Genomic DNA, 15,355 nt, shown 5'->3' on the forward strand with positions numbered 1-15,355 from the left:
ATCATGAATTTACCGCTACAGGATCCACCTTAGGAGTCTTGGTTTGGCATCCTTTTTGTTTAACAGGTACCTAATTGTAGCATGGTCGGTATAGATAATTATATTTGCTCCTACTAGGTAGGAACGAAATTTATCCAGAGCGAACACTACGACTAAAAGTTACTTTTCTATGGTGGCGTAGTTCATCTGTGCAGGGTCTAGGGTTCTACTTGCATAGTATATTGCATGAAGTTTCTTATCCCTTCTTTGTCCTAAGACTGCGCCTACAACATAGTCACTAGCGTCACACATGATTTTAAAGGGTAATCTCCAATCAGGCGGTTGCATGATAGGTGATGTTATAAGAGCTGTCTTTAGTTGTTCAAACACCGCTAGGCATTTGTCATCAAAGATGAATTCAGCGTCTTTCATCAATAAGCCAGTCAGTGGTTTGGTGATTTTTGAGAAATCTTTAATGAATCGCCGATAAAAACCGGCGTGTCCTAAGAAGCTTCGTATTTCTCTTACAGTTTTCAGAGGCTGAAGGTTTTCTATAACTTCTATTTTAGCCTTGTCGACTTCAATCCCCTTATCGGGTACTCTGTGTCCGAGTACGATCCCTTGTCGGACCATGAAATGGCATTTTTCCCAATTTAGCATGAGGTTCACTTTTACGCATCTTTTTGGTATCATTTCAAGATTCGATAAGCAACCTTCAAATCTCTATCCGCATACAGAGAAATTGTCCATGAAGACTTCCATGATGTCATCTATAAAATCAGCGAAAATTGATATCGTGCATCTTTGGAATGTTGCGGGAGCGTTACACGGTCCGAATGGCATTCGTCGGTAGGCGAATGTACCATAGGGACATGTGAAGGTCATTTTCTGTTGGTCTTCAAGATGAATATGGATTTGGAAAATCCGGAATAACCGTCTAAGTAGCAGAAGTGAGAATGCTTAGCCAATCGCTCAAGCATTTGATAGATAAATGGTAAAGGAAAATGATCCTTCCGAGTGGCTTTGTTTAATTTTCTATAATCAATACACATTCTACTTCCAGTAACCACTCTTTGTTCTATAGGTTCTCCTTTTTCATTATTAACAACTGTGACGCCTCCTTTCTTCGGTACGACATGTACTGGGATGACCCATTAACTATCGGATATCGGGTAGATAATACCTGCTTCTAACAGCTTTTGCACTTATTTCTTTACTACATCACTCAGAATGGGATTTATCCTTCTTTGATGTTCTCTAGAGGTCTTACTATCTTCCTCTAGCATTATGCGATGCATGCATATGGAAAGGCTTATTCCTTTTAGATTTGAGATATTATAGCCTAAAGTAGTTGGGTATTTTCTCAAAACCTGTAGAAGCTTTTCGGTCTCTATCTGCCCTAAGTCTACATTTACTATTACAGGTCGCTCAAGTTCAGTGTTTAGGAATTCAGACCTTAGATTTTCGGGTAACGTCTTAAGTTTTAGGGCTGGTTTCTTTGGGCAAGGCATATGACCGGGCATTAGTGCTAGGCATTCCTTACTCAAATTTTCATCTTCAAAAGTAGGAGGCTTTGGAATTTTCAGTATTTCGGAGTATGATGTTTGTTCCTTCTACATCTCTCTTATACATTTGTCGATGACATCTAGTAGACAACAGGTATCGTCTATAGCTGGTGCCTTTAGGAATTGCGTCAAAATGAGTTCGACCTTTTCCTTGCCAACTTCAAAGGTTAGCTTTCCTTTCTTAACATCTATAATAGCTTCAGATGTAGCTAGGAATGGTCTTCCTAATATGATAGGGATGTTGGAATCCTCTTTTATATCCATGATTACAAAATCAGTAGGAATATAGAATTGTCCTATGGGTACCGGAACGTTTTCTAGCATACCTACGGGAAATTTAACAGAATGATCTGAAAGTTGAACGAACATCCTCGTAGGTCTTAGTTCTCCCATATTTAGCCTTTCGCATATTTGACCCGCTGTCGCACGCGGATCAAAACGAGTAGTTTTTCAAAAATGTAGTTTAACGACAAATTGACTCGGATTATCGTTCTCACAAGGATTATTGAATGAATTAACCAATGATAGTAACGATTAATGGGTTTTTGGTTGGTTTAGGATTCAATTAAAAGAAATAGATTAAAATAAGTGATTATTGAAATAAGTTGTAGCAACAATTTACTTATTCGGTCTTTGCCTATCATCGACTATCGTAATTCCAACCGCAGATTAACTATTCCTATTCAATTATAATATCAACTGAAAAGCGCAATTGATAGTATAAGTTGTATGTTCCTATTATCCGAATTAAGCAAACGGGATTAAGTTTCATGAATTAAGCAAACATGAATTAAACGGACTCGATAACGAATTAAGCAAACGAAATCGTGACTATAGTTAGGATCACACAATCAATCGGATTAAATCAATATAGCATATGTAAATTGGATTAAGCAAACAAATTACATATATTAATATTGAAAGGAATAAAAAACCTGAATAAGAATTACTAAAATCTCAAGGTATCGGAACCCGAATACAGCAAATTGTTTGGATCGATTAGTTCTTCATGAGAATTCTTGCCAAAGTTTTCAAGTATTTCATGAATAGTGATGATCCCCTAATCTTATGCGGCTGCTAGGTATATGGAAAACAAGGAATTTAGTTTACAACCCAACTGGATCAAAAACATAACCCAAGCCCAAAACTAATGACCCAAAACTTAAATAAAACTAATGCTGCAACTTCAACGAATTTTGTGGCCCTGCTACAGTCTGATTCAACTCTCGACTTCTAAACAAAAGTTGTAGATCTTTTTCTTAGCTTTCCATCGACTGGTAGCACGTCTCAATTCGATACTCCTAGCTCAAGATATGATTTTTCTTGCGAAAGCGGCTAATGCTGAAAATTAAATACGAAAATTAAATAAGTGCAAAAATAACATAAATTATGAAAACACATTAAAACATAAAAATAATCAAAGCAAACCGAAGAAATGTTTGAGTACAAACATGAAAGAACGTACATCAAAATGCACTGATCAAATTCCCCCACACTTGAACTTTTGCACTCCGAGCAAAATGAAAAACAAAACAAAACATAGACACGTCAACGGTTACTCATTCTAGGCCACAAGTCATCTTCGGTTAAGTTTGCTTCGATAAGTACTAATCTTGCACACTAAGGACATTGTAAGAATACTAATCCACAGTTATGCAGACATAAACCTCCTGAATACACAAATCAACTCGAATCGTGTTATTATATTAAAGCCTAACTTACTCATCCTTCTTTGGCTCTTTTTCATTCAGGCGCAATCACATTAAGCCCGTTATCTCCACACACTCATAGCAAGGCGACCAGTTAGTGACTCTGATCCTTTTCTGCATGGGGTTCTGGTACTTAAGTGGCATAACCCTTTGCTTACTCAATTGTAGTTACGGGGGATCGGACCGTAATCCGCCCTACCAAGTTCAGTACCAGAAACCGCTGAACCAACTGACAACTAGTCTTATTTTCAAAAAAAAAATGAAGGTTCTACATCCGTTGGGTTAAGTGACCGGGTGAGGGTCACCAAACTTAGAAGGTCATTCCTTTATTTTTTTCTCTTTTTTTTCTTTTTCGGAACACTCACTTATATTCATCGGCTTCCCTGCGTAGAGTGTGTATGAGATGGTGTTGACTGCTGAAATAAACTACTCAAGAGCTGTCAGAGAATGAGAATTTAAGGCTATGTCATAATAAAAATTCAACTCAATTTCCATATGCAGGAGACTTACGGTGTTAAAACGATACCGATCTTGTGAATTTTTCCCAAGTCTCCTCAAACTCGACCTCAAATTATTCTATAGCCTAAAACTTTCAACAAAAATGCAATTTTTTTTAGAAAGAAAACAAAAACAAAACTAAACAAAGAACACAAACAAAGAAAATAAAGTATTCCCTCCCCCACACTTAAAATATGAATTGTCCTCAATGAAAGAAACAAACATAAAATAAGAGAGAGAAGAGAGAGGAAAGAACACACCCGAGTAGTCAAGGAGGATAGGTGATCACATAAGCAGTCTTTCCCAAAGAGATATATTCTACATTTTCTTCTTCCAAAGTGGGGCTGTCATGGAATAGCTTTGGGTAATGTCCATTGAACTTGAAATTTTTATTAGTATCTTCGCCTTTTATTCCAGGATCAAAGAATCTTCTAAAAGTAAAAGTGTCAAATGGACACGTGAAGGTGATCTGATCTGGAATGTCAGCCAATGTCCAACCAAATGCCTTTTTATGCTTCCTTAAAACCTGCAAAAGCTTATTTTCTTGATCGAAATCAAGGTTAGAAGAAATTATAGCCGGTAGTTTTTCATTCATCTCTAAATAAGCATATTTCATATTTTCAGGAAGTTGCTTCAGCTCGAGGGAAGGTGGTTGCTCAATAGAAGGAGTGTTTGGGGCAGCCGGGATGTCAAGAGCTTTATCTACATGAACAACTTTATTTGCAACCTCATCTGCAGTAAGAATATCAACTTGCATGGCAACCTCAATTTCAGCACAAACAGAGCAAATTTTAGTTTCAGTACAAATATCACAAGAATAAACATCATCAAAATCAGACAATGATGGAAAATCAGATGCAAACAAATCACTACAAGTATCATCAACAATTTCAGAAATCAAATCTATTTGAAAAACAGAATGTTCTTCCAAGGGTTGTTGGTTTGATCCTTGAGCTTGCTGCATGGCATTCACCAAAGTGGCAAGCTGCCCAATCTGTGTTTGCAAAGTCTTTAAAGTATAATCTACTTGTTGTTGAAACTGTAGATTATTTGCAGCCATTTGTTTGACAATATCTTCTAGTGAAGGTCCAGAAGGTGCAGAGCACACAACCTCAAATTCCTTCAGATGCCCATGCCGATCCTCACCTGCAAGACCACTAAACCTTGGAAACAAGTGTATTAAACCAGATTTCAATTCAAAAGGAGTGTCAGCTTCAGGATATTCAATACACATGTCATTATAATTCACATCAGGGACAACTAACTGCCTTAAAGTTCTTTGGTCAGCCATAGTAAAAAACAAACACAATGAAGGAAAACGATTAAAATAAATTTTAAAAAATAAACTAACATCGAAATTAATCTAATGACGTCAATTAAGAATTTTGAGAATTGTTTCAGAATTTTTTTAAAACTACCAAAACCGAAAATAAATCATAAAAAATAGAAAAATAAGGAATTTCGGTTTTTTAGGGCGACATCCATTATTTATTCTATAAATAGAGGCTTTTGATTACTGATTTTTTTCTAATGAATCGACAAAAATTCGGAATAATCTGAAACAATTTGTTTAAAAACAGATTTTTTTCCTAAACCGCAAAAAGACCCGAACGCAAGGAAGTTAAGGCAAAAAATGCTAAAAAAAACAACACCTATGACTATAAAGACGATTAATATAATCAAGAATCCCCGGAAACGGCGGCAATTTGACCCGCTGTCGCACGCGGATCAAAACTAGTAGTTTTTCAAAAATGTAGTTTAACGACAAATTGACTCGGATTATCGTTCTCATAAGGATTCTTGAATGAATTAACCAATGATAGTAACGATTAATGGGGTTTTGGTTGGTTTAGGATTCAATTAAAAAAAATAGATTAAAATAAGTGATTATTGAAATAAGCTGTAGCAACAATTTACTGATTCGGTCTTTGCCTATCATCAACTATCGTAATTCCAACCGCAGATTAACTATTCCTATTCGATTATAATATCAACTGACAAGCGCAATTGATAGTATAAGTTGTATGTTCCTATTATCCGAATTATGCAAACGGGATTAAGTTTCGTGAATTAAGCAAACATGAATTAAACGGACTCGATAACGAATTAAGCAAACGAAATCGTGACTATAGTTAGGATCACACAATCAATCGGATTAAATCAATATAGCATATATAAATCGGATTAAGCAAACAAAATACATATATTAATACTGAAAGGAATAAAAAACCTGAATAAGAATTACTAAAATCTCAAGGTATCGGAACCCGAATACAGCAAATTGTTTGGATCAATTAGTTCTTCATGAGAGTTCTTGCCAAAGTTTTCAAGTATTTCATGAATAGTGATGATCCCCAAATCTTATGCGGATGCTAGGTATATGGAAAACAAGGAATTTAGTTTACAACCCAACTGGATCGAAAACATAACCCAAGCCCAAAACTAATGACCACAAACTTAAATAAAACTAATGCTGCAACTTCAACGAATTTTATGGCCCTGCTACAGTCTGATTCAACTCTCTACTTCTGAATAAAAGTTGTAGATCTTTTTCTTAGCTTTCCATCGACTGGTAGCACGTCTCAATCCGATACTCCTAGCTCAAGATATGATTTTTCTCGCGAAAGCTGCTAATGCTGAAAATTAAATACGAAAATTAAATAAGTGCAAAAATAACATAAATTATGAAAACACATTAAAATATAAAAATAATCAAAGAAAACCGAAGAAATGCTTGAGTACAAACATGAAAGAACGTGCATCAAAATGCACTGATCAGTTAGCTTTCCTTTCTTAACATCTATAATAGCTTCAGATGTAGCTAGGAATGATCTTCCTAATATGATAGGGATGTTGGAATCCTCTTTTATATCCATGATTATAAAATCAGTAGGAATATAAAATTGTCCTATGGGTACCAGAACGTTTTCTAGCATACCTACGGGAAATTTAACAGAATGATCTGCAAGTTGAACGAACATCCTCGTAGGTCTTAGTTCTCCCATATTTAGCCTTTCGCATATGGACAAGGGCATTAAACTAATACTGGCTCCTAAGTCGCATACTGCTTTGTCGATGACAAACTTTCCGATTACACAGGGTATTCGGAAACTACCTGGGTCTTTCAGCTTAAGAGGCATATTGTTTTGTATTATGGCGCTACACTCATCAGTAAGTGTAACGGTTTCATTATCTTCTATCTTCTTCTTGTTAGATAAGATTTCTTTGAGAAACTTAGCATATGATGGCATTTGAGTAATGGCTTATGTAAAGGGTATTGTGATATTCAATTGTTTTAGAAGCTCTACGAATTTTTTAGATTGCCCTACACTTTTAGATTTAACAAGTCTTTGAGGATAAGGGATAGGGGGTTTATACGGTGGTGGAGGCACATAAGGTTCTTTTTTCTCTACGGCATCCTCGTTTTTATCTTCCTCTTGATTGTCTTCCTTCTCAGTTTCCTTACCAGGGTCTTGGTGCATGGATGGGTTTTGAATTCTAGGGTCGGTCGGTCCGTCTAGTTCTGTCCCACTTCGTAGTATAATAGCATTTGCATGACCTTTCGGGTTTGGTTGCGGCTGTCCAGGAAATGTGCCTGCATGAGCAGCAGTAGGTGCTTGTTGTTGAGCCACTTGCGAGATTTGTGTTTCCAACATTTTGTTGTGGGTGGCTAACACGTCTACCTTGTTTGCTAACTGCTTGATTTTCTCACTAGCGTGTATGTTTTGATTTAGGAAATCCTTATTAGTTTGGGCTTGGGTAGCTATGAAGTTTTCCATCATTATTTCAAGGTTTGACTTCCTAGGAGCATTTTGAGTATTTGTGGCAGCTTTATGATATCTTGGTGGTACAACACATTAGGTGCATACAATGCATTATTGTTTTTGTGAAAAGTTAGGAGAATTCTTCCAACCTGGGTTATAGGTGTTTGAGTAAGGGTTTCCTTGAGCATAGTTCACCTGGTCTGTGGAGGTTCCCGTCAAGAGTTGACATTCTGGGGCAGCATGCCCCGGAACTCCGCATATCTCGTAGTTTGGTGCTACGGTAGCCACGGTAGCTGCAGGTGTTATGGTCAAGTTGTCTATCTTTTGAGTAAGAGCATCTACCTTGGTGTTAACATGGTCAAGACTGCTTAATTCGTACATGTCGCCTTTCGTTGGAGGTTTCTCTATAGAGGTTATTTCGCTTCCCCACTGGTAATGATTATGGGCCATACTTTCGATGAGATGATAGGCCTCATTGTAGGGTTTATCCATCAGTGCGCCATCTGTAGTGACGTCTATTGTCAATCTTGTGTTGTACAAGACACCGTTGTAAAAGATATGGATGATCAACCATTCTTCTAGACCGTGATGTGGACAAAGCCTCATCATGTCTTTGTATCTCTCCCAAGCTTCAAAAAATGATTCATTACCTTTTTGTTTAAACCCATTTATTTGGGCTCTTAGCATAGCCGTCTTACTAGGTGGGAAATATCGGGCTAGGAAATCTTTCTTCAACTCGTTCCACGTAGTGACAAAGTTGGATGGTAGAGATTGAAGCCAAGCTCTAGCTTTATCTCTTAATGAGAATGGGAAAAGATGTAATCTTATAGCTTCTGGGCTGACACCATTCGCTTTCACTGTGTCTGCGTATTGCAAAAACACTGACAAATGTAGGTTCGGATCCTCCTTGGGACTACCTGAAAATTGGTTTTGATGTACGGCTGACAACAGCGAAGGTTTTAGCTCGAAATTATTGGCCTCGATGGCAGGGCCAACGATGCTTTTATGTGGTTCATCCTGCGAAGGGATTGCATAGTACTTAAGAGGACGATTTTGCACTCCTTCAACCATCTCTGGTTGAATAACTGATTCATAAATAGGGATGTTAAGGTCGGGAAGATTTAGCTTGATACGATGTTCTCGTATCAAGTCTCGTATCCGGCATTCTAATATAAGATAATGCTCAAGTTCGTCGAACTGTAGAAAGGGAAAAAGAATTGTTTGCCTTAGTCTATACTGGGCAACACTGGAGTTACGATATCGACTAAATTAATTCCCAGCAACGGCGCCAAAAACTTGATCGCGACTTAGTAAGTCTATGGGAATCGTGACTGGAAGTGCACAATCCTATCATGTAGTTTTATAGATTATCGAACCCACAAGGACTAATAATCGAACGTATCGTTATCTAATGTTACTATGTAAATCTAAGGCTTATGATCATTCTAAGATTGGAGGGATGAAGAGAAATAACTATAACGTAAATAGAAGATTAATAAAGATATATGATAAATGGATATCGGTATGTAACGCATCAAACTTCAGGGATTCGATAGATAGTTGGTGTAATCTTATTGGTCAAAATATTCTTCAGTAGAAATTATTTATAGAAATGACTTAGTCTCACACTCTCGTTTTTATTGACTCCGACCATACTCCTAAACTAGAATGCTTGGCTGTCGCGGTCTCATTTTGAATTTAAAAGTAACTTTTGAATATGAAAAAAGTCTAATTAATCCTAAAGCGCTCTCGCTGAGTTTAGGATTAATGCCTAGTTTCAGCTATCTGGTTAAAATCTCAAACTCTCGTTCTTGTTGACCGTAACCTTAGTTTGTTTTGTACTCTCGTACGAAAAGAAGTTTGATTAAAATAAGAAACTAAAAACCGGAAAAATAAGTTTTATAAAAACTAACACCAATTATTTACAAATCCCGTCGTTTCGACGCTCTTTACATACCGATACCTAAGGGTTTAGCCGGACATGGATCCGGTAACAGACATGGTATTTGGAAAATTAAACATACAATAAGGCATAAATAAATAAAATATCAATCAAAATAAAACCTGGATTACGAATTGAGAATTGGAACTGAATCTTGATTCTTGAATTAAAATAATATCGGCAGACTTTGGCAATGAGTAACCGTTACAATTGAATTCAAATGCGTAAAATAAATTGCAATAGTCTCCGATATGGAGAAACTATCACTGTTACAAAGTAAAAAAAACTGCCTAGAAAGCTAAAAAGGAAAATAAATCTGACTAAAAAATTAAGCGTAGATTGAAAGCTGGAAGAGAGAGAGAGAGTGTCGAGAGAGAGAGTCCGGTTGAAAATAAAACTCCTTTTATATATTTTCCACTCCCCTAAATTGTATCTAAAGGTGAGTGGATTCGAGGCTAAAAACTTGGAGAAATAATACGGAAGACCAGGTTGTGGCGGTTGCCACAACCCTAGTCTTTGACTTCGTGGCGAGCGCCACCAATGTAGGGTTGAGCGCCACAATCTCCATTCTTTGTGGCGGGCGCCATCATCCTCTTTGGGTCATCTGGCGGGCGCCACACACCCTAGATGATGGGCGCCACAAGCCCATTAGGCGTGGTGGCCCATGCTCTCTATTTTTCTCCATTTTCTTCCCTTTTTCTTTCCTTTTTGCTATTTTCCATTTTGCTTGCTTGTAAACCTTTTAAATCGATAAATACCTGCAATAAACATAAAATACTATGTAAGAATAATTGTTAATCAAGTAAAAAGCAATGCATATTAAGCAAAAAATACGATACGTTTTCGCGTTATCAGCCTCCGAATTTTATTGGATTTCCTCTTAAAGAGAGAGGAGAGGGAAAATAGTCGATAAAACCCTCGGGGAAAATAATGCACACAGGAAGTGCAATAGAATACAGATAAAGAATCAGTCTCATAACTGAGACTTGGGTTCGGAAGTCGGTTACGGAAGGGGAAGGTATTAACACCCTCATGTCCGTGGTACTCCATGGGAACCATCTAAGTTGTCGATGTATGTGGGTATTTGTCTTGTTTATTTCTATTTTATTTTAAAATAGTGTGAAAGAGTTAGGTTTTGGGTTTTTTATTATTATGCTCTCCAAGGATTGTGGTCCTTTTGCCTAAGTATCATTCATCGGGTGATGAAGAATCAGAGCTTTGTAGTTCATAGGAATAAATGTTTATGTGTTGGTTGATTTTACCTTTGAGAAAAGGGTTTTAGTGGTGGTGCCCTAAGGCACAAAAATTGAGGTTTTATGGGTTGTATTGTTTTTACCTTAAGTAAGGGTTTATGAAAAACAGAGTTTGTGATTAGGTGAAAATTCTAGACAAACAAGCCAAGTGTCTTGTGTCCAAAATAATCAGATTAAGGATAGGAAAGCTCCATTCTTACTCATTCTCCGCCACTTAAGACTCGTGGCGCACAATACTAATCGTAATCTTATTGTATTATGAATTTGATTATGAAAAATGTCACTTGATGTTGGATAAAAGGTTTGTTTACTTGATTATGAAATTAGTGATAGATAAAACATATACACAATAACCAAACAAGAAAGTAAAGAGTCTCATTCTAAGGTAGCCCAAGAGAAAGTCTTGTATGTGCAAAAGTGACCTAGTCTAACAAAGGATAATGATCTTACAAACATGTCTCCCTAGGGTAGTACCATGATCCCATTCTTACAACAGGTATGTAAGTTACAGATCAAATCCAAAGTTAAAACAGAGTATCACAAGACAAGGGCAAGGTACTCCAAGCAAAGGTCCTAAGATGAAATCCTCTAAGTCCAAGTTGATCATAAGTGGAATTAATCTTTTTTGTCTTATCATTTTATCATGTTTTTGTTGTTTTTAATTGAATGATGTCAATAAAGTAAATGATAGTAATAAACATGCATGATAAGTTTATACAACGATGATGATGATGATAATGAATACTTGAATGTAAATTACAAGGGTATAGCATAAAAATAAATAACAGGGTAATAATGATAAAGTCACAATAACAATGGTTAGGGGTAACAAAGTTAATAAAGTGAAGTTAATGGTTATTAGTATGTAGAAGTTAACACTTGAGGATTATCTATCCTTAGGTCAAAAGATTCAAAATATGGTGCATCAGGGGATAACTTATCACTGATGCAAAGTATTGGAGATGATCAAAGATCAACTTACAATAGATTTGTAACAATGAAAGTTATGCAAACCCCAAGTCCATCTATCAATAGCTTGACAAAAGGAAGATTCTATCACTCAAGGGTTAAAGATTAATAAGTTGATTCAAAGGTTAAGTTAGACAAGTTACACAATCATTAAAGTATAAGGTGAACTAGTTAGCATAATGGATAGAGGGCTAATATAAACAATGGGAACAAAATGAATCAAATGGAACCACAAACTAAGATATATACAAAGTATTATCAATGATCCATTGGTCATTCGTTAATAGATTTGAAATATAGAAGGTTCAATCAACCCTAATCAAACCATAATCATAACCTAATAGACTTCATTAGCTATCAATATCAAAAGCATCATAAGTCAATCAAAAAATGCTCAAACGAAATGAAACAAAGCATAATAAAATAGAAGAGAAGAAAATAATAGGGGTTCATGTTGGAAATATTTTTAATAGAATAAAATTAAATGAGGAAAAAAATAAAATCAAAAAGGAAATAAATATGTTAAAAAATAATAAAAGAGAAAAGAAATAAATAAATAAAAACAACACAAAGGGGCGCGCTGGGGGTTAAACCCATGACCTTGGGGTCATGGGGTCAACCCTCTACTGAGCCAAGCGCTCTTGGTGATATAAATGTGCTTCAAATGAATAAATAATAAAACAAATTTCAAAATGAAACATGCGCGCAAGTTGACCAATCAGAAATAGACAACAAAAAATTTTAAATTCAAAAAGGCGTGTGTGAAACTTCGTCTTCATCCTTAAGACACCAAAATCAAATCTTAAAAACATGAGTTTCTCATTGGATTTAAGCATGGAAATGCCTTATACACACATTAACAATCTAACCTCCACACTCATGAGCCATTAATTGGCTCTGAGTGTGGAGTATTTTGCAAAAGTTCAGAAGCACAAACTTCACCTAAAACAAAAATTAAATGAAGAACATTGGACAATCAACACTCAAACCACATGGTTAAGCTTTAGTGGATGATTTCGAGTTGAATGGAAACTTATTTGAGTGAAGGGGGTGAGTGTAGCTACCTGATCGGAATCATTTTCAGAAGTGAACTCCGATGAGTTAGGGTAGCTCGGGAGAGGTGTTAGGAAGGTGAGTTAGTGTTCAGAAAAGCTTGAGTGATGTTTATAGATGGATTCTGGGTGGTTGGTTTGAGTTAAAAAACTTCAGAACTCAGAAATGGAATCTCTATTTTTGAAGGTTCGATATGGTTTTGCAGCAGAGTGTTTTTGTATGTTCAAGCTTGGTTTTAGTGTTGAAGGTCCCTATATATAAGGAAGGTGTTGTAATGGATAAGTGAGAGAATGAGGGTGTTTTGCTAAGAAAACACATGTGACTTGGAGCATGCTCGAGGATGGATATTTTGGGACATGAAATGGCATGTTCTGACCTGGTTTTCTTCACCAACCAACTGGTTTTGGTCCTTAGCACTAAACAAGAGCAACCAAGGGAATTCGACTGACCTGCTATGCATTTGAACATTAACCATTTTGGAAAAAAAAGCAGAAATTACACATGGCTTGGGTTTTGCAGTTGGTAAGCTTTCCACACCCAAATTGACTTTCATTTGGGTTTTGATATGTTGTGTAATATGTTAAAGGTCAAAAGGAATCAGACTCAAGTGGATTGGGACTTTGGTGAATCATAATACAAGTTCTGCCTGACTTGGTCTGGTTTGTGCATCATGATAATTTCCAAATTTTGAACTAGGGCCAAATAAAAATGGCTCGTGAATTTTGCATGAAATTTGTGCCAAATGCTCTTTGTCATGTCCTTGATCAAACGGAAAAAGAACCAGGTAAAAAGGAGTTGTGGTTTGGAAATGGAAATGTAGTAAAGTGGTGGCCTTGGTCATGATTCTAGGTCATACTAGGCACTTGGACCAGCTTGGCCAATGCAAAAATTTAGGTTCTTGCTCAATGAATTAGGTCTTGGACCTTGAAACAAAGTTGAAGAGGTACTAAATTGGGACATGTGGCTAAAAGAATATCTTGAAAATCTTGAAAGATGAAAAAGTTATGGACTTTGGACCAAATGATATGCAATGCTTGCCAAAATGTGACCAACCAGCATGACCTAGAAATGCCACTTTGTGATTTCTTGATTTTTAAGGTACAATGATGGATGTTTGGATCTCATATGATCATATCATGATGCAAAATGAGGCTTAGAGCTTTGTGGGGGTGATTTTAGGTCATGTCCATGGGTGAGTTCAATGCCTTGAAACTTCAATTCATGATCAAACCAAGTACTTGTAACATGAGTTGAATGAGTGTTTGATTGGTGAATTATGGTTGAAATAGACTTGAATTGATCATAAATGAATGGTGGTATGATAGGATGATCAAATGAAGCAAGGCCATGAACCAAAAGATGCACAAACTAGGGTTTCTTGAATCACAAGTTTCAGCAAGAACCTTGGCTGGACAAATTAGGGTTTTGAAATGTAAGAGATGTATTGAGGTGATTCCAAGGGTGGGGATATGAACAAACTATGGATTTAGGGGTCCTCAATGGCATGATCAAGGCTCAAGGTGAACCATGACTTGTACAGGCCAAAGAGGGTCAAGAACTAGGGTTGAGGTCGTTGGGTGATCATATGAATCTTCACATGCCTTTAATGGAGATTCACCATCAAATTAGGACTTTAGAGAGTGAGTGGGATGTCTTGAATGATCCTCCATGCTTGTGGGATGTTTGAGGATGAAGATAGGATTGAGGTTGCTTAGGCATACCTCAACATGATCAGAGGGTCTTGAGGCTTCATGATTGAATCTCATGCCTTGAGTTTGTACATGTGGATCATTAGGTATGAATGCTTATGAAATGATATATGAGGGATGCAATGTTTATGTAGGTAGGTTGATATTAAAGGTATGGTAAATTTGAGGGTATGACAAGGTGAAGAGAGGAAGAGGAACATGAAAATGAGTTTCAGATGAAAGAGAAAGAAGATATAATATTAGATTTAATTTGAATTTTAAAATTGACAAATCTTTTGATGACAAATATTTTGCATATGATGAAAAGTGAAAGAAAACCGATAAGCACAACCCCTACCCGTCATGTGTAATTTTTTTTCTTCTATGATTGATCATAGGAGTTGTATTAGTCAATTATTGAAAAAGATTTTTTATTATTTAATTTATAATATAATGAAAGGGTATATTAAAAAATACTATGACATGTCCTAATCTTAGATAGGTAGTTGACTAAATCACGAGCAATATTATTAAAAGATGACAAAAAAAATGGTATACTTTACTTCAATTTTAAATAGTTTTAAAAAGTTACATTAGTTGTTTTTTACAACCAATTTTTAGGCTATTTAAACTCTTGTAATAAAATTACTAAGTTAAACTTTTGTCTATATTAGTCTAAGATAAACAGCCACCTTGCAAGGCTGACCTACTGACCTTATTATACTGCCTAGACTAATGTGGTATTTTTTTCCTTTTCTACTGTTTGAAAATAAAATCATGTATCCACCCACCACAACATGCATATCTCCTCGAGTAACAACCATTATAGCTGCAAATTAAACACAGAGAGTGTATACTATATAGAGACAATAGACAAACACCATCTATAAGAAACAGAACACGCTCCTCCGACAATAACAGACAAACCATCTATC

The 15,355-nt window shown here is 36.2% G+C and overlaps 1 non-coding gene across 1 annotated transcript; it reads left to right on the top strand.

Annotated features, from left to right (window-relative positions):
- The first annotated feature begins 8,095 nt into the window (after positions 1–8,095).
- On the top strand, positions 8,096–8,202 carry LOC127132968 (small nucleolar RNA R71). The gene has a single exon (XR_007806970.1). It is a non-coding gene; the product is annotated as a small nucleolar RNA R71 (small nucleolar RNA).
- Positions 8,203–15,355: the final 7,153 nt, after the last annotated feature.

The sequence above is a fragment of the Lathyrus oleraceus genome, chromosome 3 (assembly GCF_024323335.1).
Source record: "Lathyrus oleraceus cultivar Zhongwan6 chromosome 3, CAAS_Psat_ZW6_1.0, whole genome shotgun sequence".
NCBI lineage: Eukaryota > Viridiplantae > Streptophyta > Magnoliopsida > Fabales > Fabaceae > Lathyrus > Lathyrus oleraceus.